Consider the following 26,004-nt stretch of genomic DNA (forward strand, 5'->3'; position numbering starts at 1 on the left):
CTTTGCGTCACAAATGGTTGAGAGCTATGCCTTGGAGGGCCCAGTATTTCCCCATTCCAGGAACCCATCCCCATTCCCATTCGAGCCCCCACAGGGCTCAATGGGAATGGGGAGCATGCTAACAATGGGCCAGTTAATGATGGGCCAGTTGTTAGCATGCTGGACCGCTCGCGGGACCCGCTAAGGACCAGGCGTCCTTAGCGGTTCCTGCTAAGGACCTCGTAATGAAGCGGTAGGGGATTAAGGGGCCAGCAGCTCTACCGGCCCCGTTAACCCCCTACCATCAGGGTCGTAATGACCCCCTTGGTCTGGCCGGACGTACAGAGCAGGACCCGCTGCAGAACTCGTAATGTGGCAGCCCCGTATAAACGGTGCTGGTCCCTTACCGGCACTGTTCTTACCGTGGCTGCCACGGGTGGGGTGGGGCGGGCTAGGATGGGCAATTTTTTTTTTTTAACCTCCTCGCTCCGGCGAGGAGGTTAAATAGGTGCTGTTAGCACCCCATTGTCATTGAATGCATAGCTCTCAACTCACACGCTTTTGGCGGGTGTCACCCGACTTCTAAACAGCTGATTCACCCTCCAAGCCTCCTGCATGCCCATTCATTGCAATGGGCCTCTCACCCGCCAAAAACAAAATCGGGTGTTTTCACCTGCCTTTGTGACACAAATGGATGAGAGCTATGTTGAATGAGCCAGCCATCGCGGGTTCATTCAATGACAATGTGGTGCCTGCCACACCTTCTGCCACCACGCCAGCTCAGGGGAGCGCTTGAAAGACTCCCCGGAGCTGGCCTGGTGGGGGGCTAATGGTGCCTTTTCTTGTGAAAAGTGTCCACTGCAGAGGGGTGCATTTAAATGCACCCACCGTCACGGCCACCTTTTACAGAAAAAGGCCGCCTGCTGCGCCTTGTCCCACAACGCCAGCTCGGCGGAGCCCTTGAAAGACCGCCCGAGCTGGCGTGGGCAAAAGGCGCCCTGGGGGTGTGGCGCCCCGGGCGGTTGCCCGGTTCGCCCCCCCCCCCCCCCCCAAGGCCGGCTCTGGGCCCAGTGCCTCTAGATTCGGGTCTGAGGCCCTGCTACTGAACACGTGACATTATGAAGTGTAAAGGTAGTGAGCAATGCTGAACGCATGCCAGTGGGAATCCTTCACTGTGGAGCACGCGCAGCATGAAGTGTAAAGCTACTGGTCAAGCGCATTACAGAGATTTTATCTCTTGATTGGTGTTTGACAGGTTACTGTCGGCATGCTCGGTAAGCATTCTTCACTTCGGAGCATGCACAGTATGAAGTGTGAAGGTAATGGGCATGCGCACTGGGGAATCCTTGCTGTAGAGCATGCGCAGTATGAAGTGTGAAGGTACTGGGCATGCGCACTGGGGAATCCTTGCTGTAGAGCATGCGCAGTATGAAGAGTGGAGATACTGGGCATGCGCACTGGGGAATCCTTGCTGTATTGCATGCGCAGTATGAAGTGTGCAGATAAATGACATACGTTTTAGGGAGATTGGATACTGGGTTGGGGTTTGAGCCCTGTTTACTGAGCGCATGCCCAGTACAAATTCTTCAGTGCGTGCATGCGCAGTATGAAGTGTGACGGTACTGGGCATGCGCAGTGGAGACTCCGCCCACCTCATGGCCTTTCTTTCTTCCATCGCGGGGTGACGGGCACCCAGGATCCTCCTTATCTGCAGAGCTGGGAGTGGGAAGGTCAGTGGTTTAATGTTCCCCTTAATTTCACCAACTATTAAGATCTAGGAAGGAGTGTTTCTTCCCCAGATATCTCCCTTCCTTGTCTTTTCACACTCCTGCTCTCCCCGGACCCTCCTTTTCTGGCCTCTCCTCTCGCCCTCTGCCTGTCTCTGGGCCTTGCCTTCATCTTCTCAGAGGTCTTCCTCTCGGTCACTTACACTCCTCAGTCCCCTGCCTGTTCTTTTTATTCTATTTTACCCTGCAGAAAAGAATCATTGCAAAGCTGTCCATGACACTGCACAAAAACTATTTCTATAGGGGCAGATACTACTAAAAGGGCACCACAAGCCCAGCAAGCTAGGTCAGCATGAGCCAACAAGCCAGGTCAACAGGAGCCCAGTAAGCTAGGTCAGCATAACCCCAGCATGCTAGGACAGCATGAGCCGAGCAAGCAAGGTCAGCATGAGCCCAGTAAGCTAGGTCAGCATAAGCCCAGCAAGCTGGGTCAGCATGAGCCCAGCAAGCTAGGTCAGCACGAGCCCAGCAAGCTAGGTCAGCACGAGCCCTGCAAGCTGGGTCAGCACGAGCCCAGCAAGCTAGGATAGCACAAGCCCAGCAAGCTAGGATAGCACGAGCCCAGCAAGCTAGATCAGCACGAGCCCAGCAAGTTAGGTCAGCATGAGCCCAGCAAGCTAGTTCATCATGTGTCCAGTAAGCTAGGTCAGCACAAGCCCAGCAAGCTAGGTCAGCACGAGCCCAGCAAGCTGGGTCAGCACGAGCTCAGTAAGCTAGGTCAGCATGAACCCAGCACGCTAGGTCAGCATGAGCCCAGCAAGCTAAGTCAGCATGCACATGTGGGTCTGTCTGTGAAAGGGCTCTTTATATCCAACACCTAGGAGGCCCAGCAAGCTAGGTCAGCATGAACCCAGCAAGCTAGGTTAGCATGAGCCCAGCAAGCTATGTCAGCATGAGCCCAGCAAGCTAGGTCAGCATGCACATGTGGGCCTGTCTGAAAGGGCCCTTTATATCCAACACCTAGGAGGCCTATCAAGTGTGCTGCCCACTTCAATCATTTTAGGAAATGATGGCTTGAGATGCCTCTGTCTGGAGAAAGGGCCCCTCAGCTGAAGAGTGTGATGGTAATGCAGGACAGCACGTGGAGTGTGGAGGACATGCAAGAAGTAACCCTTGCTTCTACTGATATTGACACTTGCATCTTTGCCTGATCCCATTTCCAGACCGGCCACACCTGCAAGAGGAAGTAGCATTGCCCACACTGCATGATATCCACTATCCTTTTGTCCATGCCAGTTCCCACCAAACATCATTCTGGCCAAAATTCCTTTTCTTCTGTTGCAGGACTACCAGTCCCAGAAGCCCATACAACAAGTCATTGCCCCCTGCGGGCTGAATAAACTGGCTTAACAAGTAATTAAAGAATAAAAGCACCGGCCAAACGTAGGGGCCTCCCTCTGAAATGGCCTCCATGTCCCTCTCAAACTAGAGCAGGACCACCTTAGAATCCGGAAGCAGCTCAAGACCTTCCTTTTTGATACTGCATACTCTCCCTTGCTGACCTACCTTCTGGCGCGCTAGGTAGTCGCCTGGCTACCCTCTGAACCTAATGGGCACCATGCTTCCTTCCACGACCTGCAAACACCTGCACTACCTCCAGGCCTCCTTGCACTTAGGCGCTGTATCTGTAACCCTATGCCCCCCCCTGCCCCTTTTGCACTTCCCTAGCTGGCTCCACCGGCTGCACTTACACAGAGCAATTTCTGCCCTGACTGCACTACCCTCCTCCCTTCCCCCTTGCACTTCTCCCCCTTGCACGATCTGAATGACACAAGGCCTAGTAAGATCGTTTGTTTTTGTCCTCCCCATATCTCCCTACCTTGTCTTGTCGCGCCTAGAAACACTTGTGTGCAGGCGCATTATACATTTTCAATCACCCAATCCAAGGTCCTATGCTTGTGAAAGTCATGCACAAACTGAGCCATTATTATGTATTTGGGGAGAGCATGGAAATATGTAGTTATGAACTCCCTACTATTGGTGTTTACCCACTGGGAAGTCTTAGCAAATGGCCGCATTTAACTCCTGCACAAACTCCCTAGGGGCACGATCTTCCTCACACTGCAAGTTATATGCAGCCTTACAGGCCTCCTGTGGGTTCCTATGGGTGGAAAAATGTTTCAGTATGGCTGCCTTATAAGTGGACCATTTATGATGATCCTGGTCCTCCAATCCTGCAAAGAAACTGGAGTATTCGGGTGAGAACATCCATTTAGCAAATGCTATACAATTCACATTATTCCTGATCTGAAATGACGCCTTCATCTGTTCATAAATTCCAGGTGTTCCCATACCAAATACTTTTTTTTTTTAAACAATTTTTATTGATTCCAACCTGTGCATCATACAGTCCAGCAGCGAATATACACATTGATTCAATATACAGTGTCAAGTTATATTTTCTCCCCTCCTCCTCCGCCACCCCCTTTCCTGGCCTACCACACACCTAAGTGTCTATCAATCCAATTCTGCAGCCGTTCCACTCTTGTCTCCCGATGGACTATCTTTGTCCAGGCCTGCCCGGTCTAATCCAGACAGTGTCGTTACTAATTGTTTCCAAGCACTTAGTCATTTCTTCCCCCACCCCTCCAGTTTGCTGCCTCGTTCCACACCGTTGTTTCAGCTTTCGCCCATTTTTGGAGGTCATGCCACCAAGCATCCACACTCTGCCTTCTGCTTGCTTTCCAATCCATTGCTATCTTACGTTTGGCAAGTATATGTTATGTTATGTTACTTGGCATTTATATAGCGCCTTATGTATCATTGGTATGATCTCAAAGCGCCGGTAGGTTGAATGCCCTCGGGAACCGTAGTTCAAGTCAGTAGAGAGAGAAAGAGTCCTAAGGTGCGTAGGTGCACCGGATATGTGTGCAGCCTCTGTGGCAGTTGCATGATAGCTGCTTCTTAGCGGTGGGTGTGGTGGTTGGGGGGTCAGGTATATGTGTTCATTCTGGCGGGATGATACCCAGACTGATTTGTGGCTGCGTTAGGCCTGAGGAGATGCTTAAGATAGCGGTGTGTGCTCAGCTAGCTGTGTTTAATTAGGATGATGAGGAGAATGTGGCGGATGTTAGTATGAGAACAGCTATACGAATGTGCCATAGTATTGCTGTGTTCTAGTTGAGTGTTGGTGTACAGTAGGCATCCGGAGCACTGGCATCACCATCAGGCCACAGTATCTCAGGCTTATACTGCATCACCCGCTCATACAGTACAGGCATTGTCTGTGCTGTTCCAGTAGGCATCCGGAGCACTGGCATCACCATCAGACCACACAATGTCAGGCTTATACTGCATCACCAGCTCATACACTACAGTAGTCTGTGCTGTTCCAGTAGCTATCCAGAGCAGTGGCATCACCATCAGACCACATAAAGTCAGGCTTATACCTCATCACTAGCTAAAACAGTACAGACAGAGTCTGTGCTGTTCCAGTAGGCAGCTAGAGCACTGGCGTGGCCATCAGACCACAGAATGTCAGGCTTATACTGCATCACCATCTCCTACAGTACAGGCAGAATATGTGCTCTTCCAGTAGGCATCCAGGGCACTGGCATCACCATCAGTCCACACAAAGGCAGGCTTGTACTGCATCACCAGCTCTTACAGTACAGGCATTGTCTGTGCTGTTCCAGTAGGCATCTAGAGCACTGGCATGGCCATCAGACCACAGAATGTCAGGCTTATACTGCATCACCAGTTCATACAGTACAGGCAGAGTCTGTGCTGTTCCAGTATGCATCCGGAGCACTGGCATCACCATTAGATGACACGTTGTCTGGCTTATGCTGCATCACCAGCTCATTCAGTACAGTCAGAGTTTGTGCTGTTCCAGTAGGCATACGGAGCACTGGCATCACGCTCAGACCACACAATGTCAGGCTTATACTGCATCACTAGCTAAAACAGTTCAGGCAGAGTCTGTGCTGTTCCAGTAGGCATCCAGAGCACTGGCATGGCCATCAGACCACAGAATGTCAGGCTTATACTGCATCACCAGTTCATATAGTACAGGCAGAGTCTGTGCTGTTCCAGTAGGCATCCGCAGCACTGGCATCACCATCAGACGACACGTTGTCTGGCTTATACTGCATCAACCGGTCATATAGTACAGGCGTGTCTGTGCTGCTCTTGTAGTTATCCAGAGCCCTGACATCACTATCAGACCACACAATGGCAGGATTATACTGCATCACAAGCTAATACAGTACAGGCAGAGTCTGTACAGTTCCAGTAGGCATCCAGAGCACTGGCATCACCTACAGACCACTGAATGTCAGGCTTATACTGCATCACAAGCTCATACAGTACAGGCAGAGTCTGTGCTGTTCCAGTAGGTATTCAGAGCACTGGCATCACCATCAGACCACATAAAGCCAGTCTTATACTGCACCACCAGCTCATACAGTACAGTAGACTGTGATCTTCCAGTAGGTATCCAGAGCACTGGCATCACCATCAGACCACATAAAGTTAGGCTTATACTGCATCACCAGCTAGTACAGGCAGAGTTTGTGCTGTTCCAGTAGGCATCCAGAGCACTGGCATGGCCATCAGACCACAGAATGTCAGGCTTATACTGCATCACCAGTTCATATAGTACAGTCAGAGTCTGTGCTGTTCCAGTAGGCATCCGCAGCACTGGCATCACCATCAGACGACACAATCTCAGGCTTATACTGCATCACCAGCTAATACAGTACAGGCGGGGTCTGTGCTGTTCCAGTAGGCATTCGGTGCACTGGCATCACCATCCGGCCACACAATCTCAGGCTTATACTGCATCACCCGCTCATAAAGTGCAGGCAGAGTCTGTGCTGTTCCAATAGGCATCCAGAGCACTGGCATGGCAATCAGACCACAGAATGTCAGGCTTATACTGCATCACCAGTTCATATAGTACAGGCAGAGTCCGTACTGTTCCAGTAGGCATCCGGAGCACTGGCATCACCATCAGACGACACGTTGTCTGGCTTATTCTGCATCACCAGCTCATTCAGTACAGGCAGAGTCTGTGCTGTTCCAGTAGGCATCCAGAGCACTTCCATCACCATCTGACCACACAATGTCAGGCTTGTACTGCATCACTTGCTCATACAGTACAGGCACAGTCTGTGCTGTTCCAGTAGGCATCCAGAGCACTGGCATGAGCACTGGCATCACCATCAGGCCACACAATCTCAGGCTTATACTGCATCACTCGCTCATACAGTACAGGCAGAGTCTGTGCTCTTCCAGTAGGTTTCCAGAGCACTGACATCACCATCAGACCACACATTCTCAGGCTTATACTGCATCACCAGCTCATACAGTACAGGCAGAGTCTGTGCTGTTCCAGGAGGCATCCGGAGCACTGGCATCACCATCAGACCACACAATGTCAGGCTTATACTGCATCACCAGCTCATAAAGTACAGGCAGAGTCTGTGCTGTTACAGGAGGCATCCGGAGCACTGGCATCACTATCAGACTACACAATGTCAGATTATACTACATCACCAGCTCATAATATACAGGCATTGACTGTACTGTTCCATTAGGCATCCAGAGCGCTGGCATCACCATCAGGCCACACAAAGGCAGGATTATACTGCATCACCAGCTCATACAGTGTAGACAACAGTGTAGGCAGTGTATGTGTTGTTCCAGTAGGCATCCAGAGCACTGGCATCACCATCAGACCGCACAATGTCAGATTATACTGCATCACCAGCTCCTACATTACAGGCAGAGTCTGTGTTGTGCTAGTAGATACCCGGAGCACTGGCATGCCCATCAGACCAAGCATTGTCAGGCTTATGCTGCATCACCAGCTCAAACAGTGTAGGCATTATCTGTGCTGTTCCAGTAGGCATCCGGAGCACTGGCATCACCATCAAGCCTCGCAATGTCAGGCTTATACTGCATCACCATCTCCTACAGTACAGGCAGAATATGTGCTCTTCCAGTAGGCATCCAGGGCACTGGCATCACCATCAGTCCACACAAAGGCAGACTTGTACTGCATCACCAGCTCTTACAGTACAGGCAGAGTCTGTGCTGTTCCAGCAGGCATCCAGAGCACTAGCATCACCATCACCATCAGACCACATAATGTCAGGCGTGTACTGCATCACCAGCTCATACAGTACAGGAGGAGTCTGTGCTGTTCAAGTAGGCATCCAGAGCACTGGCATCACCATCAGACCACAGAATGTCAGGATTATACTGCATCACCAGCTCATACAGTACAGGCAGAGTCTGTGCTTTGCCAGTAGATACCCGGAGCACTGGCATCCCCATCAGAACACGCATTGTTAGGCTTATGCTGCATCACCAGCTCATACAGTACAGGCAGAGTCTGTGCTGTTCCAGTAGGCATCCAGAGCACTGGCATCACTAGCTCTTTCAGTACAGACATGGTCTGTGCTGTTTCAGTAGGCATCCAGAGCACTGGCATCACCATCAGACCACATAAAGTCAGGCTTATACTGCATCAGCAGCTCATACCGTACAGTCAGTCTGTGTTGTTCCAGTAGGTGTCCAGAGCACTGGCATCACAGTCAGGACACACTATCTCAGGCTTATACTGCATCACCAGCTCCTACAGTACAGGCAGAGTCAGTGTTGTGCCAGTAAATACCCAGAGCAGTTGCATCCCCATCAAACCACGCATTGTCAGGCTTATGCTGCATCACCAGCTCATACAGTACTGTAGTCTGTGCTGTTCCAGTAGGTATCCAGAGCACTGACGTCACCATCAGACCACACAATCTCAGGCTTATACTGCATCACCAGCTCATACAGTACAGGCAGAGCCTGTGCTGTTCCAGTAGGCATCCAGAGCACTGGCATCACCATCAGACCACACAGTCCCAGGCTCATACTGCATCACTAGCTCTTACAGTACAGACATGGTCTGTGCTGTCTCAGTAGGCATCCAGAGCACTGGCATCACCATCAGACCACATAAAGTCAGGAGTATACTGTATCACCAGCTCATACAGTACAGGCAGAGTCTGTACTACTCTAGTAGTTATCCAGAGCCCTGGCATCACCATCAGGCCACACTATCTCAGGTTTATACTGCATCACCAGCTCATTCAGTACAGGCTGAGTTTGTGCTGTGCCAGTAGATAACCGGATCACTGGCATCCCCATCAGAACACGCATTGTCAGGCTTATGCTGCATCACCAGCTCATTCAGTACGGGCAGAGTCTGTGCTGTTCCATTAGGTATCCGGAGCACTGGCATAACCATCACACCACACAACATCAGGCTTATACTGCATCACCGCTAATTCAGTACAGGCAGAGTTTGTGCTCTTCCAGTAGGCATCCTGAGCACTGGCATCCCCACCAGACCGCACAATGTCAGGCTTATACTGCATCACTAGCTCATGCAATACTGGCAGAGTCTGTGCTGTGCCAGTAGATACCCGGAGCACTGGCATCCCCATCAGACCAACCATTGTCAGGCTTATGCTGCATCACCAGCTCAAACAGTGTAGGCATTATCTGTGCTGCTCTTATAGTTATCCAGAGCCCTGCATCACTATCAGACCACACAATGGCAGGATTATACTGCATCACCAGCTCATACAGTACAGGCAGAGTCTGTGCTGTGCCAGTAGACACCCGGAGCACTGGCATCCCCATCAGAACACGCATTGTTAGGCTTATGCTGCATCACCAGCTCATACAGTACAGGCAGAGTCTGTGCTGTTCCAGTAGGTATCCGGAGCACTGGAATCACCATCAGTCCACACAACATCAGGCTTATACTGCATCACAAATTCATACAGTACAGGCAGAATCTGTGTTGTTCCAGTAGGCATCCGGAAGCCCTGGCATCACCATCAGAAGACAAATTGTCAGGTTTATACGCATCACTAGCTCATACAGTACAGGCCGAATCTGTGCTGTTCCAGTAGGCATCCAGAGCACTGGCATCACCATCAGTCCACAGAATGTCAGGCCTATACTGCATCACCAGCTCATACAGTACAGGCAGAGTCTGTGCTCTTCCAGTAGGCATCCGCTGCACTGGCATCACCATCAGGCCTCGCAATGTCAGCCTTATACTGCATCACCAGCTCATACAATACAGGCAGAGTTTGTGCTGTTCCATTAGGCATCCAGAGCACTGGCATCACCAATAGAGGATACAATGTCAGGATTATACTGCATCACAAGCTAATACAGTACAGGCATAGTCTGTGCTGTTCCAGTAGGCATCCAGAGCGCTGGCATCACCATCAGGCCACACAATGGCAGGATTATACTGCATCACTAGCTTGTACAGTGCAGGCAGAGTTTGTGCTGTTCCAGTAGGTATCCAGAGCACTGGCATCACCATCAGGCCTCGCAATGTCAGGCTTATACTGCATCACCATCTCCTACAGTACAGGCAGAATATGTGCTCTTCCAGTAGGCATCCAGGGCACTGGCATCACCATCAGTCCACACAAAGGCAGGCTTGTACTGCATCACCAGCTCTTACAGTACAGGAGGAATCTGTGCTGTTCCAGTAGGCATCCATCACCCACAGGTCACACAATGGCATGCTTATACTGCATCACTAGCTCATACAGTACAGGCAGAGTCTGTGCTGTGCCAGTAGATACCCAGAGCCCTGGCATCACCATCAGGCCACACAATGGCAGGATTATACTGCATCACCAGCTCGCACAGTACAGGCAGAGTCTGTGCTGTTACAGTAGGTATCCGGAGCACTGGCATCACGCTCGGAACACACAATGGCATGCTTATACTGCATCACCCGCTCATACAGTACAGGCAAGGTCTTTGATGTACCAATAGGTATCCGAAGGGCTGACATCACCATCAGACGACACATTGTTGTGTCCGAAGGGCTGGCATCACCATCACTGCATCACCAGCTCATACAGTTCAAGCAGAGTCTGTGCTGTGCCAGTAGATACCCAGAGCACTGGCATCACCATCAGGCAACACAATGGCAGGCTTATACTGCATCACAAGCTAATACAGTACAGGCACAGTGTGTGCTGTTCCAGTAGGTATCCGGTGCGCTGGCATCACCATCAGACCACACAACTTTAGGCTTATACTGCATCACCAGTTCGTACAGTGCAGGCACAGTTTGTGCTGTTCCAGTAGGTATCCAGAGCACTGGCATCACCATCAGGCCTCGCAATGTCAGGCTTATACTGCATCACCGTCTCCTACAGTACAGGCAGAATATGTGCTCTTCCAGTAGGCATCCAGGGCACTGGCATCACCATCAGTCCACACAAAGGCAGGCTTGTACTGCATCACCAGCTCTTACAGTACAGGAGGAGTCTGTGCTGTTCCAGTAGGTATCCGGAGCACTGGCATCCCCATCAGACCAAGCATTGTCAGGCTTATGCTGCATCACCATCTCAAACAGTGTAGGCATTATCTGTGCTGTTCCAGTAGGCATCCAGAGCACTGGCATCACCTGCAGGTCACACAATGTCAGGCTTATACTGCATCACCAGCTCATACAGTACAGGCAGAGTCTGTACTGCTCTAGTAGTTATCCGGAGCACTGGCATCACCCACAGGTCACACAATGTCAGGCGTATGCTGCATCACTAGTTAAAACAGTACAGGCAGAGTCTGTGCTGTGCCAGTAGATACCCAGAGCACTGGCATCCCCATCAGAACACGCATTGTTAGGCTTATGCTGCATCACCAGCTTATACAGTACAGCCAGAGTCTGTGCTGTTCCAGTAGGCATCTGGAGCCCTGGCATCACCTAAAGACCACTGAATGTCAGGCTTATGCTGCATCACTAGTTAAAACAGTACAGGCAGAGTCTGTGCTGTGCCAGTAGATACCCGGAGCACTCGCATCCCCATCAGACCACGCACTGTCAGGCTTATGCTGCATCACCAGCTCATACAGTACAGGCAGAGTCTTTACTGCTCTAGTAGTTATTCAGAGCGCTGGCATCACCATCAGACCACACAATGGCAGGCTTATACTGCATCACCAGCTCATACAGTAGAGGCAGAATCTGTGCTGTTCCAGTAGGCATCCAGAGCACTGGCATCACCATCAGTCCAAACAATGGCAGGCTTATACTGCATCACTAGCTCATACAGTACAGGCAGAGCCTGTGCTGTGCCAGTAGATACCCGGAGCGATGGCATCACCATCAGGCCACACAATGGCAGGATTATACTGCATCACAAGCTAATACAGTAAAGGCACAGTCTGTGCTGTTCCAGTAGGCACCCAGAGCACTGGCATCACCATCAGACCGCACAATGTCAGATTATACTACATCACCAGCTCATAATATACAGGCATTGACTGTACTGTTCCATTAGGCATCCAGAGCGCTGGCATCACCATCAGGCCACACAATGGCAGGCTTATACTGCATCACTAGCTCATACAGTGCAGTAGTTTGTGCTGTTCCAGTAGGTTTCCAGAGCACTGACATCACCATCAGACCACACATTCTCAGGCTTATACTGCATCACCAGCTCATACAGTACAGGCAGAGTTTGTGCTGTTCCAGGAGGCATCCGGAGCACTGGCATCACCATCAGACAAAATGTTGTCTGGCGTATGCTGCGTCACCAGCTCATTCAGTACAGGAGGAGGCTGTTCTGTTCCAGTAGACATCTGGAGCACTGGCATCACTATCAGACTACACAATGGGCCTCATTACACGGTAGGCGGTAGGGATTTACCGGCACCGGTAAAATACCGTTACCGGTAAATCCCTGCCGCCTTACTACGAGGTCCCTTAGCGGGTTGGAGTTTTAACGCCTGCTTTTTGCAGGCGTTAAATACCAACCCGCTAAGGGACCTCGGAGCTAATTACGGCAGCGCAAAATTGAGGTGCCGTAAGTAGCGCCTTCCCCATTCCCATAGAGCCCTATGGGGCAGAAATGGGAATGGGGAAGGGCAATGGCGGAAGGGGGATTTACCGCCCCTCCAACCTTGGGATGGGGCGGTAAATCCCCTTTCCGCCAAGGCGGTGCCGGTATTTTACCGGCATGAGCCATGGCGCTAATAGCGCCATGGCTCACCGCCTACCATGTAATGAGGCCCATCAGATTATACTACATCACCAGCTCATAATATACAGGCATTGACTGTACTGTTCCATTAGGCATCCAGAGGGCTGGCATCACCATCAGACCACAGAATGTCAGGCTTATACTCCATCACCAGCTCATACAGTACAGGCAGAGTCTGTGCTCTTCCAGTAGGCATCCAGAGCACTGGCATCACCATCAGACCGCACAATGTCAGATTATACTGCATCTCCAGCTCCTACATTACAGGCAGAGTCTGTGTTGTGCCAGTAGATACCCGGAGCACTGGCATCCCCATCAGACCAAGCATTGTCAGGCTTATGCTGCATCACCAGCTCAAACAGTGTAGGCATTATCTGTGCTGTTCCAGTAGGCATCCGGAGCACTGGCATCACCATCAGACCACACAATGTCAGGCTTGTACTGCATCACCATCTCCTACAGTACAGGCAGAATATGTGCTCTTCCAGTAGGCATCCAGGGCACTGGCATCACCATCAGTCCACACAAAGGCAGGCTTGTACTGCATCACCAGCTCTTACAGTACAGGCCGAGTCTGTGCTGTTCCAGTAGGTACCTGGAGCACTGGCATCACCATCACCATCAGACCACATAATGTCAGGCGTGTACTGCATCACCAGCTCATTCAGTACAGGAGGAGTCTGTGCTGTTCCAGTAGGCATCCAGAGCACTGGCATCACCATCAGACCACAGAATATCAGGCTTATACTGCAACATAAGCTCATACAGTACAGTAGTTTGTGCTGTTCCAGTAGGTTTCCAGAGCACTGACATCACCATCAGACCACACAATCTCAGGATTATACTGCATCAGCAGCTCATACAGTACAGGCAGAGTCTGTGCTGTTCCAGTAGGCACCCAGATCACAGGCATCACCATCAGCCCACAGAATGTCAGGCTTATACTGCATCAGCAGCTCATACCGTACAGTCAGTCTGTGTTGTTCCAGTAGGTGTCCAGAGCACTGGCATCACATTCAGGACACACTATCTCAGGCGTATACTGCATCACCAGCTCCTACAGTGCAGGCAGAGTCAGTGCTGTGCCAGTAAATACCCAGAGCACTGACATCCCCATCAGACCACGCATTGTCAGGCTTATGCTGCATCACCAGCTCATACAGTACTGTAGTCTGTGCTGTTCCAGTAGGTATCCAGAGCACTGACATCACCACCAGACCACACAATCTCAGGCTTATACTGCATCACCAGCTCATACAGTACAGGCAGAGCCTGTGCTGTTCCAGTAGGCATCCAGAGCACTGGCATCACCATCAGACCACACAATGTCAGGCTTATACTGCATCACCAGCTCTTACAGTACAGATATGGTCTGTGCTGTTTCAGTAGGCATCCAGAGCACTGGCATCACCATCAGACCACATAAAGTCAGGCTTATACTGCATCACCAGCTCATACAGTACAGGCAGAGTCTGTGCTGTTCCAGTAGGCACCCAGATCAAAGGCATCACCATCAGACCACAGAATACCATACTGCATCACCAGCTCATACAGTACAGTAGTCTGTGCTGTTCCTGTAGGTTTCCAGAGCACTGGCATCACCATCAGGCCACACTATCTCAGGTTTATACTGCATCACCAGCTCATTCAGTACAGGCTGACTTTGTGCTGTGCTAGTAGATACCCGGATCACTGGCATCCCCATCAGAACACGCATTGTCAGGCTTATGCTGCATCACCACCTCATTCAGTACAGGCAGAGTCTGTGCTGTTCCATTAGGTATCCGGAGCACTGGCATAACCATCACACCACACAACGTCAGGCTTATACTGCATCACCAGCTCATTCAGTACAGGTAGAGTCTGTGCTGTGCCAGTAGATACCCGGAGCACTGGCATCCCCATCAGAACACGCATTGTTAGGCTTATGCTGCATCACCAGCTCATACAGTACAGGCAGAGTCTGTGCTGTTCCAGTAGGTATCCGGAGCACTGGAATCACCATCAGTCCACACAACGTCAGGCTTATACGCATCACTAGCTCATACAGTACAGGCAGAATCTGTGCTGTTCCAGTAGGCATCCAGAGCACTGGCATCACGATCAGTCCACAGAATGTCAGGCTTATACTGCATCACCAGCTCATACAATACAGGCAGAGTTTGTGCTGTTCCATTAGGCATCCAGAGCACTGGCATCACCAATAGACGATACAATGTCAGGATTATACTGCATCACAAGCTAATACAGTACAGGCATAGTCTGTGCTGTTCCAGTAGGCATCCAGAGCACTGGCATCACCCACAGGTCACACAATGGCATGCATATACTGCATTACTAGCTCATACAGTACAGGCAGAGTTTGTGCTGTGCAAGTAGACCCGGAGCGCTGGCATCACCATCAGGCCACACAATGGCAGGATTATACTGCATCACAAGCTAATACAGTAAAGGCAAAGTCTGTGCTGTTCCAGTAGGTATCCGGAGCACTGGCATCACCATCAGGCCACACAATGGCATGCTTATACTGCATCACCAGCTCACACAGTACAGGCAGAGTCTGTGCTGTTCCAGTAGGTATCCGGAGCACTGGCATCACGCTCGGAACACACAATGGCATGCTTATACTGCATCACCCGCTCATACAGTACGGGCAAGGTCTTTGATGTACCAATAGGTATTCGGAGGGCTGGCATCACCATCAGACGACACATTGTCCGGCTTATACTGCATCACCAGCTCATACAGTTCAAGCAGAGTCTGTGCTGTGCCAGTAGATACCCAGAGCACTGGCATCACCATCAGGCCACACACTGGCAGGATTATACTGCATCACAAGCTAATACAGTACAGGCACAGTGTGTGCTGTTCCAGTAGGTTTCCAGAGCACTGGCATCACCATTAGACGACACCATCTCAGGCTTATATTGCATCACCAGCTCCTACAGTACAGGCAGAGTCTGTGCTGTGCCAGTAGGTATCCGGAGCACTGGCATCACAGTCAGGCCACACTATCTCAGGCTTATACTGCATCACTAGCTCATACAGTACAGTAGTTTGTGCTGTTCCAGTAGGTTTCCAGAGCACTGACATCACCATCAGACCACACATTCTCAGGCTTATACTGCATCACCAGCTCATACAGTACAGGCAGAGTCTGTGCTGTTCCAGGAGGCATCCGGAGCACTGGCATCACCATCAGACAACACGTTGTCTGGCTTATGCTGCGTCACCAGCTCATTCAGTACAGGAGGAGGCTGTGCTGTTCCAGTAGACATCCGGAGCACTGGCATCACTATCAGACTACACAATGTCAGATTATACTACATCACCAGCTCATAATATACAGGCATTGACTGTACTGTTCCATTAGGCATCCAGAGGGCTGGCATCAGCATCAGACCACAGAATGTCAGGCTTATACTCCATCACCAGCTCATACAGTATAGGCAGAGTCTGTGCTCTTCCAGTAGGCATCCAGAGCACTGGCATCACCATCAGACCACACAATGTCAGGCTTGTACTGCATCACCATCTCCTACAGTACAGGCAGAATATGTGCTCTTCCAGGAGGCATCCAGGGCACTGGCATCACCATCAGTCCACACAAAGGCAGGCTTGTACTGCATCACCAGCTCTTACAGTACAGGCAGAGTCTGTGCTGTTCCAGTAGGTACCTGGAGCACTGGCATCACCATCACCATCAGACCACATAATGTCAGGCGTGTACTGCATCACCATCTCATTCAGTACAGGAGGAGTCTGTGCTGTTCCAGTAGGCATCCAGAGCACTGGCATCACCATCAGACCACAGAATATCAGGCTTATACTGCATCATAAGCTCATACAGTACAGTAGTTTGTGCTGTTCCAGTAGGTTTCCAGAGCACTGACATCACCATCAGACCACACAATCTCAGGATTATACTGCATCACCAGCTCATACAGTACAGGCAGAGTCTGTGCTGTTCCAGTAGGCATCCAGAGCACTGGCATCACTAGCTCTTTCAGTACAGACATGGTCTGTGCTGTTTCAGTAGGCATCCAGAGCACTGGCATCACCATCAGACCACAGAATATCATACTGCATCACCAGCTCATACAGTACAGTAGTTTGTGCTGTTCCAGGAGGCATCCGGAGCACTGGCATCACCATAAGACGACACATTGTCTGGCTTATGCTGTGTCACCAGCTCATCAGTACAGGCTGAGTCTGTGCTGTTCCAGTAGGCATCCAGAGCCCTGGCATCACCATCAGGCTACACTATCTCAGATTTATACTGCATCAGCAGCTCATACCGTACAGTCAGTCTGTGTTGTTCCAGTAGGTGTCCAGAGCACTGGCATCACAGTCAGGCCACACTATCTCAGGCTTATACTGCATCACTAGCTCATACAGTACAGTAGTTTGTGCTGTTCCAGTAGGTTTCCAGAGCACTGACATCACCATCAGACCACACATTCTCAGGCTTATACTGCATCACCAGCTCATACAGTACAGGCAGAGTCTGTGCTGTTCCAGGAGGCATCCGGAGCACTGGCATCACCATCAGACAACACGTTGTCTGGCTTATGCTGCGTCACCAGCTCATTCAGTACAGGAGGAGGCTGTGCTGTTCCAGTAGACATCCGGAGCACTGGCATCACTATCAGACTACACAATGTCAGATTATACTACATCACCAGCTCATAATATACAGGCATTGACTGTACTGTTCCATTAGGCATCCAGAGGGCTGGCATCAGCATCAGACCACAGAATGTCAGGCTTATACTCCATCACCAGCTCATACAGTATAGGCAGAGTCTGTGCTCTTCCAGTAGGCATCCAGAGCACTGGCATCACCATCAGACCACACAATGTCAGGCTTGTACTGCATCACCATCTCCTACAGTACAGGCAGAATATGTGCTCTTCCAGGAGGCATCCAGGGCACTGGCATCACCATCAGTCCACACAAAGGCAGGCTTGTACTGCATCACCAGCTCTTACAGTACAGGCAGAGTCTGTGCTGTTCCAGTAGGTACCTGGAGCACTGGCATCACCATCACCATCAGACCACATAATGTCAGGCGTGTACTGCATCACCATCTCATTCAGTACAGGAGGAGTCTGTGCTGTTCCAGTAGGCATCCAGAGCACTGGCATCACCATCAGACCACAGAATATCAGGCTTATACTGCATCATAAGCTCATACAGTACAGTAGTTTGTGCTGTTCCAGTAGGTTTCCAGAGCACTGACATCACCATCAGACCACACAATCTCAGGATTATACTGCATCACCAGCTCATACAGTACAGGCAGAGTCTGTGCTGTTCCAGTAGGCATCCAGAGCACTGGCATCACTAGCTCTTTCAGTACAGACATGGTCTGTGCTGTTTCAGTAGGCATCCAGAGCACTGGCATCACCATCAGACCACAGAATATCATACTGCATCACCAGCTCATACAGTACAGTAGTTTGTGCTGTTCCAGGAGGCATCCGGAGCACTGGCATCACCATAAGACGACACATTGTCTGGCTTATGCTGTGTCACCAGCTCATCAGTACAGGCTGAGTCTGTGCTGTTCCAGTAGGCATCCAGAGCCCTGGCATCACCATCAGGCTACACTATCTCAGATTTATACTGCATCAGCAGCTCATACCGTACAGTCAGTCTGTGTTGTTCCAGTAGGTGTCCAGAGCACTGGCATCACAGTCAGGACACACTATCTCATGCGTATACTGCATCACCAGCTCCTACAGTACAGGCAGAGTCAGTGCTGTGCCAGTAAATACCCAGAGCACTGGCATCCCCATCAGACCACGCATTGTCAGGCTTATGCTGTATCACCAGCTCATACAGTACTGTAGTCTGTGCTGTTCCAGTAGGTATCCAGAGCACTGACATCACCATCAGACCACACAATCTCAGGCTTATACTGCATCACCAGCTCATACAGTACAGGCAGAGCCTGTGCTGTTCCAGTAGGCATCCAGAGCACTGGCATCACCATCAGACCACACAGTCTCAGGCTCATACTGCATCACTAGCTCTTACAGTACAGACATGGTCTGTGCTGTTTTAGTAGGCACCCAGATCAAAGGCATCACCATCAGACCACAGAATACCATACTGCATCACCAGCTCATACAGTACAGTAGTCTGTGCTGTTCCTGTAGGTTTCCAGAGCACTGGCATCACCATCAGGCCACACTATCTCAGGTTTATACTGCATCACCAGCTCATTCAGTACAGGCTGACTTAGTGCTGTGCTAGTAGATACCCGGATCACTGGCATCCCCATCAGAGCACGCATTGTCAGGCTTATGCTCCATCACCAGCTCATACAGTACAGGCAGAGTCTGTGCTGTTCCATTAGGTATCCGGAGCACTGGCATCACCATCAGACCGCACAATGTCAGGCTTATACTGCATCACCAGCTCATGCAATACTGGCAGAGTCTGTGCTGTGCCAGTAGATACCCGGAGCACTGGCATCCCCATCAGAACACGCATTGTTAGGCTTATGCTGCATCACCAGCTCATACAGTACAGGCAGAGTCTGTGCTGTTCCAGTAGGTATCCGGAGCACTGGAGTCACCATCAGTTCACACAACGTCAGGCTTATACGCATCACTAGCTCATACAGTACAGGCAGAATCTGTGCTGTTCCAGTAGGCATCCAGAGCACTGGCATCACCATCAGTCCACAGAATGTCAGGCTTATACTGCATCACCAGCTCATACAGTACAGGCAGAGTCTGTACTGCTCTAGTAGTTATCCGGAGCACTGGCATCACCATCAGGCCACACAATGTCAGCCTTATACTGCATCACCAGCTCATACAATACAGGCAGAGTTTGTGCTGTTCCATTAGGCATCCAGAGCACTGGCATCACCAATAGACGATACAGTGTCAGGATTATACTGCATCACAAGCTAATACAGTACAGGCATAGTCTGTGCTGTTCCATCAGGCATCCAGAGCACTGGCATCGCCATCAGGCCTCACAATGTCAGGCTTATACTGCATCACCAGCTCATACAGTACAGGCAAGGTCTTTGATGTACCAATAGGTATTCAGAGGGCTGGCATCACCATCAGACGACACATTGTCCGGCTTATACCGCATCACCAGCTCATACAGTTCAAGCAGAGTCTGTGCTGTGCCAGTCGATACCCAGAGCACTGGCATCACCATCAGGCCACACAATGGCAGGATTATACTGCATCACAAGCTAATACAGTACAGGCACAGTGTGTGCTGTTCCAGTAGGTTTCCGGTGCGCTGGCATCACCATCAAACCACACAACTTCAGGCTTATACTGCATCACCAGTTCGTACAGTGCAGGCATAGTTTGTGCTGTTCCAGTAGGTATCCAGAGCACTGGCATCGCCATCAGGCCTCACAATGTCAGGCTTATACTGCATCACCAGCTCATACAGTACAGGCAGAATCTGTGCTGTTCCAATAGGTATCCGGAGCACTGGCATCACCCTCAAGCCACACAATGTCAGGCATATACTACATCACCCGCTCATACGGTACAGGGAAGGTTTTTTCTGTACCAGTAGGTACCCGGAGGGCTGGCATCACCATCAGACGACACATTGTCAGGCTTATACTACATCACCAGCTCATATAATACAGTAGTCTGTGCTGTTTCAGTAGACATCCAGAGCACTGGCATCACCATCAGTCCACAGAATGTCAGGCTTATACTGCATCACCGGCTCATACAGTACAGGCAGAGTCTGTACTGCTCTAGTAGTTATCCGGAGCACTGGCATCACCATCAGGCCACACGTCAGCCTTATACTGCATCACCAGCTCATACAATACAGGCAGAGTTTGTGCTGTTCCATTAGGCATCCAGAGCACTGGCATCACCAATAGATGATACAATGTCAGGATTATACTGCATCACAAGCTAATACAGTACAGGCATAGTCTGTGCTGTTCCAGTAGACATCCAGAGCACTGGCATCACCCACAGGTCACACAAAGGCATGCTTATACTGCATCACTAGCTCATACAGTACAGGCAGAGTCTGTGCTGTGCCAGTAGATACCCGGAGCGCTGGCATCACCATCAGGCCACACAATGGCAGGATTATACTGCATCACAAGCTAATACAGTAAAGGCAAAGTCCGTGCTGTTCCAGTAGGTATCCGGAGCACTGGCATCACCCTCAGGCCACACAATGGCAGGATTATACTGCATCACCGGCTCATACAGTACAGGCAGAGTCTGTACTGCTCTAGTAGTTATCCGGAGCACTGGCATCACCATCAGGCCACACGTCAGCCTTATACTGCATCACCAGCTCACACAGTACAGGCAGAGTCTGTGCTGTTCCAGTAGGTATCCGGAGCACTGGCATCACGCTCTGAACACACAATGGCATGCTTATACTGCATCACCCGCTCATACAGTACAGGCAAGTTCTTTGATGTACCAATAGGTATTCGGAGGGCTGGCATCACCATCAGACGACACATTGTCCGGCTTATACTGCATCACCAGCTCATACAGTTCAAGCAGAGTCTGTGCTGTGCCAGTAGATACCCAGAGCACTGGCATCACCATCAGGCCACACAATGGCAGGATTATACTGCATCACAAGCTAATACAGTACAGGCACAGTGTGTGCTGTTCCAGTAGGTATCCGGTGCGCTGGCATCACCATCAAACCACACAACTTCAGGCTTATACTGCATCACCAGTTCGTACAGTGCAGGCATAGTTTGTGCTGTTCCAGTAGGTATCCAGAGCACGGGCATCACCATCAGGCCTCACAATGTCAGGCTTATACTGCATCACCATCTCCTACAGTACAGGCAGAATATGTGCTCTTCCAGTAGGCATCCAGGGCACTGGCATCACCATCAGTCCACACAAAGGCAGGCTTGTACTGCATCACCAGCTCTTACAGTACAGGCATTGTCTGTGCTGTTCCAGTAGGCACCCAGAGCACTGGCATCACGCTCAGACCACACAATGTCAGGCTTATGCTGCAACACTAGTTAAAACAGTACAGGCAGAGTCTATGCTGTGCCAGTAGATACCCGGAGCACTCGCATCAACATCAGACCACGCATTGTCAGGCTTATGCTGCATCACCAGCTCATACAGTGCAGGCAGAGTCTTTACTGCTCTAGTAGTTATTCAGAGCGCTGGCATCACCATCAGACCACACAATGGCAGGCTTATACTGCATCACTAGCTCATACAGTACAGGCACAGTCTGTGATGTTCCTGTAGGTTTCCAGAGAACTGGCATCACCATTAGACGACACCATCTCGGGCTTATACTGCATCACCAGCTCCTACAGTACAGGCAGAGTCTGTGCTGTGCCAGTAGGTATCCGAAGCACTGGCATCACAGTCAGGCCACACAATCTCAGGCTTATACTGCATCACCAGCTCATACAGTACAGTAGTCTGTGCTGTTCCAGGAGGCATCCAGAGCACTGGCATCACCATCAGACAACACGTTGTCTGGCTTATGCTGCGTCACCAGCTCATTCAGTACAGGAGGAGGCTGTGCTGCTCCAGTAGACATCCGGAGCACTGGCATCACTATCAGACTACACAATGTCAGATTATACTACATCACCAGCTCATAATATACAGGCATTGACTGTACTGTTCCATTAGGCATCCAGAGGGCTGGCATCACCATCAGACCACAGAATGTCAGGCTTATACGCCATCACCAGCTCATACAGTATAGGCAGAGTCTGTGCTCTTCCAGTAGGCATCCAGAGCACTGGCATCACCATCAGACCGCACAATGTCAGACTATACTACATCACCAGCTCATAATATACAGGCATTGACTGTACTGTTCCATTAGGCATCCAGAGGGCTGGCATCACCATCAGACCACAGAATGTCAGGCTTATACTCCATCACCAGCTCATACATTACAGGCAGAGTCTGTGTTGTGCCAGTAGATACCCGGAGCACTGGCATCCCCATCAGACCAAGCATTGTCAGGCTTATGCTGCATCACCAGCTCAAACAGTGTAGGCATTATCTGTGCTGTTCCAGTAGGCATCACTGGCATCACCATCAGACCACACAATGTCAGGCTTGTACTGCATCACCATCTCCTACAGTACAGGCAGAACATGTGCTCTTCCAGTAGGCATCCAGTTCACTGGCATCACCATCAGTCCACACAAAGGCAGGCTTGTACTGCATCACCAGCTCTTACAGTACAGGCAGAGTCTGTGCTGTTCCAGTAGGTACCTGAAGCACTGGCATCACCATCACCATCAGACCACATAATGTCAGGTGTGTACTGCATCACCAGCTCATTCAGTACAGGAGGAGTTTGTGCTGTTCCAGTAGGCATCCAGAGCACTGGCATCACTAGCTCTTTCAGTACAGGCAGAGTCTGTGCTGTTCCAGTAGGCACCCAGATCACAGGCATCACCATCAGCCCACAGAATGTCAGGCTTATACTGCATCAGCAGCTCATACCGTACAGTCAGTCTGTGTTGTTCCAGTAGGTGTCCAGAGCACTGGCATCACAGTCAGGACACACTATCTCAGGCGTATACTGCATCACCAGCTCCTACAGTACAGGCAGAGTCAGTGCTGTGCCAGTAAATACCCAGAGCACTGGCATCCCCATCAGACCACGCATTGTCAGGCTTATGCTGCATCACCAGCTCATACAGTACTGTAGTCTGTGCTGTTCCAGTAGGTATCCAGAGCACTGACGTCACCATCAGACCACACAATCTCAGGCTTATACTGCATCACCAGCTCATACAGTACAGGCAGAGCCTGTGCTGTTTCAGTAGGCCTCCAGAGCACTGGCATCACCAGCAGACTACATAAAGTCAGGCTTATACTGCATCACCAGCTCATACAGTACAGGCAGAGTCTGTGCTGTTCCAGTAGGCACCCAGATCAAAGGCATCACCATCAGACCACAGAATACCATACTGTCATGTCTCGCTGGCGCCGCGGCTCCCTTTGGCGGCGCTGGAGAATGCGGACTTTGTCCTTGTTTCCTTCTCCCAGCATGGCTCCTGTTACTACGGGTAGCGTTGCAGTGTTCCCGTCTTCAGTCAGACGTCCTCTGACGTCACCGCGCTGTTCCAAGGATCCCGGATATGGTGCAGCAGAACCACAGCTCAGCGCGTCGCTTCTCTCCTCAGACGCTCCGTAAGTTCGCAGCTAGGATGCATGTTACCTACATCCTTGTCCTTAAACTTACCTTTTCTCTTTACCTACCTATCTACATATCTACAGACTTGTGTCCGTATCCAGTCTCCCTCTCCCGACCTCCGAGACTCCTCAAGACTCCTCCTCCATCCAACTCGCTCGGTACTGCTCCTTTCTCACTTCTGTCTGTTTTTTCCATGATTATATTCCAGCTCATACCCTGTTTGTTTAAATTAGAATACAGAAGCAGACAGAGTCCTGCAAATAGAATCCTTCCCACGTTGAAGATCGACGTACCGAGGACGATTGGATCCATCTCCGTTCCGGCAGGGTTTTCTCCCCCAGGAGGGTTTACCTGGGATCCCTTACACCACCACTTGTTTCCTAATCAGGAGAGGGGAGGTGTCAGGGTCCCTAGGGGACTCCCCAACTGCCTCGTTGATTGCTGCACCATCAGGTTAGTGTTTGAAAACCTTACAACAAGCGACGCCAGTAAAAAAGAAATCTAATTATGACAACGCTGCAAGCAGCGTTAGACCAGGTGCAGCAATTAACGACTGTGGTACAAGGTTTGTCCCATGAGGTACAAGCCTTGAAACATGAAAACGCTTATCTGAAACAGCAAATGTCAGTGAAGCCTCCCACAAGTTCGGAAATCCCTCCGGGTCCATTACCAGGAGGGAAATATGACGGGAATCCTCAATCACTAAGGGAATTTCTGGACGCATGCACTGTGCAATTTGCATTTAAAACACCTTTTTTCCCCTCAGATAGAGATAGAGTAGGATACATGATTACCCATCTAACAGGACCTGCTCTAGCCTGGGCCACCCCTATTGTAACTTCTAATAATGCCATTCTTGATTCAGTGCCCGCTTTTACTGCCAGCCTGAAGGCTATGTTTTCAAGAAAAGAGTACCATGTCTCCACTCAGGAGAAACTGCTAGATATCAAGCAAGGATCCTTAGGTATTCTAGAATACATCACTCGATTCAAACAAATGGCGGCCGGCACCTCGTGGGCTGATGACGCTCTGATAACTCTGTTCAGAAGGGGGCTTCATGATGAGTTAAAAGACGAACTCGCGCGGGTCTCTAGGCCCAATACTCTTGCGGAATTGGTCTCCCTCACCATGCAGTTAGACTATCGGCTACAAGAACGACAAGCGGAAAGGAAGAAAGGGAGAAGTCACCGCTTTGGGCCAGACATAGTTTCAGTTCCCAAAACCACTGATTCAGATGAACCTATGCAAGTGGGAATTACTCGGGGACCTCTTACTCCAGAGGAACGGGCTCGCAGGAAAAGCCAAGGGCTATGTATGTACTGCGGCTCTTCCTCTCATACAGTACAAGAATGCCCTTTTGCTCCTCTTAGACGGCAATTACGTTCGGGAAACGCCAGACCCCAACCGCAAAGGGAACAACGGTCGGGGCAACGGGTGCTGGTTCCCACTCTCCAACCCTGATTCCTCCATCATTGGACATGGTAGTTTTACGGGTCTCTCTTTCCTTACCAGATAGAACCGTAGTAACGGTACCCGCCTTGATAGATTGCGGTGCAGCGGGATTGTTCATAGACGATTTGTGGGCTAAATCACAGAATGTACCTCGCTCTCCCAAAGCCTTTGCCATACCAGTTGAAGGGGTGGATGGCACGCCTCTAGTTTCAGGACCTATACGGGAACAAACGTTCGCCTTAAAGATGTCTATCGGTTCCCACAGAGAAGAGATCATATTCGACATTATTAAGGCCGCCCACTATCCCGTCATTTTGGGGTTACCCTGGTTAAAGCTACACAATCCATTCATAAATTGGTCAGCTGGTTCTATCTTCTTGGGGTCAGAACACTGTGTTCAACACTGTCTTGCAGACAGCTCTGTAGGACTCTTTACTCCTCCTTCACCTCCTGACAGATCCCATAAAATAGTGGACCAGATCAGTCTTCTTCCTCCTGAATATGAAGAGTTCCAGGACATTTTTTCTTCTCCTCAGTTCTCGGACCTTCCGCCTCATAGAAGAGACGATTGTTCGATTCGACTTGA

General features: G+C 50.4%; 1 protein-coding gene across 2 annotated transcripts in view; it reads left to right on the forward strand.

Annotated features, from left to right (window-relative positions):
- Positions 1 to 1,601: 1,601 nt before the first annotated feature.
- The window catches only part of LOC138516976 (zinc finger protein 271-like), a 72,944-nt gene continuing 48,541 nt past the window's right edge, over positions 1,602 to 26,004 (forward strand). For both annotated transcript variants that reach the window (XM_069632462.1, XM_069632463.1), the window contains exon 1: positions 1,602 to 1,709. The gene's annotated coding sequence lies outside the window, so the exon portion shown is untranslated. The remainder of the gene's footprint in view (positions 1,710 to 26,004) is intronic.

This window comes from Ambystoma mexicanum, chromosome 6q, assembly GCF_040938575.1.
Source record: "Ambystoma mexicanum isolate Mex_15411 chromosome 6q, UKY_AmexF1_1, whole genome shotgun sequence".
Lineage (NCBI taxonomy): Eukaryota > Metazoa > Chordata > Amphibia > Caudata > Ambystomatidae > Ambystoma > Ambystoma mexicanum.